Raw genomic sequence first — 2,611 nt, 5'->3', positions numbered from 1 at the left:
CTGCCTGCATGTAAGTATAATCATTACTGGGAATTGTTGTTGCTGTCCAATACACAAATTGTATGGTTAAAGCGGACCTGTCACCCTAAGAAATAAGTCCAAATTATTTTCTATATTGTTAGTTGAGCAAATTAAACTTTACTTACTCTATATAAATAATATAAATCTTGTTTCCTTCTGTCTTGGAATTACTCAGTCAAAGCAAGCAGGCAGGCACCATTTTGTGGACACTGTTATTAAGACAAGCTTTGTATCATGCCAAAATCTTGTTTATGTGCCAGAATGGGGGACCTGATGCCCAGGCCCATGCACTGGCTACACAGTTAGATGATGAGGAGGGAGGGGGAAAGTGAGATGTGCAGTGACATCTAGGAAGTGCTGAATGGAAAGCTAAAGTTATTGTCTGCCCCGCCTCTATGCCTAAGGCATAGAGGCGGGGCAAGCAATATATGATTGACAGCTGTGATTCTTAAATGCCTTTATAATGGGTTTGGATGTGTTAATATAAAAATGAATTTGGGTTTCATGCTTAATTTGAACAGGACTTTTATTATACAGATTTTCATGTCTGGGTGACAGGTCCACTTATGGTTAAGAAATGCAGGTACCTTTGATCTTTCAAGTGGGCAGTTTACTCCCTACTGCCGGCGTTACAAGCCACATAGAGTGCTGGGGCTCTTTAAGTGCATTACTAGGTTTCAAGTGCATACAGTACATACTGTGTAATTGTAAGTTTCCTGGGAAAACAAATGACAAAGGAAAACATATATCTTGTTCTCTGCAAGCTTGCATTCATTAAATCATTAAAGATGAGTTAAATTGTAAATTGTCAAAATACACTTTCTGTTTTCATAGTTATTTTTAAAGAAGCTAAAATAGAAACTAAGTACGTGGATTAAGCTACAAATTAGACTGATTTTACAAGTTACATTGGGTTACAAAAAAAAAAGTCCATCATGTTCAACCTCTTTAATTCACCCTGAGTCAACTCTTCCAAAAGAACCACAGAAAGAAGTTTGGAGTTTATAAAGGTTGACTCTACCTTTATTTATTAATTTCTCTTTAAAGTCATTAGCTTTTCCCCCAGCTTCACTTAAGGTATTTCTGGTTCAGCTTGCAGTTTTAGCTTTGCCAATGCTTACACTGTGAGGGTCATTTATCAACACTGGGTTGCACATGGGCAGTAACACATGGCAACCAATCAAATTATGGCATTGTTCTATCTGCAGCTGGCAGAAAAAAAAAGGCAATCACTGATTGGTTGCTATGGGTTACTGCTCATGTGCAAATTTGTCCAGTGTTGATCTATGAGCCCCAGTATGTCAGGCCAGCTGCCCACAACCTAACTAATTACCTCCCATCACCCTCCTATTGTGATATGATCATCAAGTCAGAAGGCAGAGAATGTGTAGACAGGCTGCAACTGGAGCATGTACGCCCCTGCCATGTGGCAGTGGCCCACAAGTTACCCCCTTATTCAGTAATTCTCCCATTAATTGCAGAGCCCCAGAAAGTTTGTGCAGTGTTGCTAAATGAGCCTCAGTATGTCAGGCAATGCTGTGTTCGGCACATACATGGGCCTGTGTCAGTACAGCCCCATAAGAAAGAATATGATGTGTTACATCTTGTGGTGGAACGCAGGAGAACTTCTCCGCAGGGAAATGCACATCTCAGATATGCCAGCCCTTAAAGTTGTGTTACACCCCTGTTTAACATGAGTTCAATTAGTAGGATTGTGCTGAACATACTTAGAAAATCTCTGGTTTTGCTACTTTGTGTTTGGTCCTTGCAAAGTAGATATTTAGATTTACCACTGCAATAGACTCCTTCTAACAAATTATTATATTAAATTATTGAAAAAAATAATAGAAAACACAGATTTGCATTGCCAAACAATATTTTAAACAAGGGGGTATACTGCCACTTTAAGACAGTTCGGGAGAATTATCTCAGCACCAAAAGTCCAGTGGGTGGGGCCTATGGTAAAAAATTAGCTTGGTCACAAAACAAACTTATGATTATTAGCATTTATGTCAAGGATATGCTACCTTTAGGCATAAGAAGGCCTTATGTGGTGATACTGAGGCTAGTAGCTAAACAGACAACAACTGGAGGGCTTTAGGCTGGAAATGTTTCATTCACATTGGTGAATCTGGCCTCATAATGTAAATATATATATATTTATTCTGGCCCTAAAATGACACATAAATCGCAGCTACCACGGTTTGGCACAGCTTTCACATGCGCTAGAGCTGCAGCACTAAGCAGATTCCCTTGTCCCATACCTGTATATGGGGAACTAACGCTTGAAAGCAGGTTATTTATATAAGCAGCTGGTGGGCGGGGCGGGTACGTCACTGGCTGCCTCCTACACCCCAGGTTACCATGATGAACAGCAGCAACCGAATGCAGCAAGGTTAGAACCATAATCAGACACCCCACATATAAAACCTAACATTCTGTTTCATTTTTCTTTCCACCTATTAAAGAAATAAAGCTCCCAATCCCTCCTTCCTCCTTATGTCCACCCCTGCCAGCAGTATTCTGATTGGATGTTCTCGGGTACCAGGCTAGCCCGATTGGTCCAACGTTGAGTCACGTGGGAGGGGGG

This window comes from Xenopus tropicalis, chromosome 3 (assembly GCF_000004195.4).
Source record: "Xenopus tropicalis strain Nigerian chromosome 3, UCB_Xtro_10.0, whole genome shotgun sequence".
NCBI lineage: Eukaryota > Metazoa > Chordata > Amphibia > Anura > Pipidae > Xenopus > Xenopus tropicalis.
The sequence above is the reverse complement of the archived record's forward strand: the minus strand, read 5'-3'. Positions refer to the sequence as shown.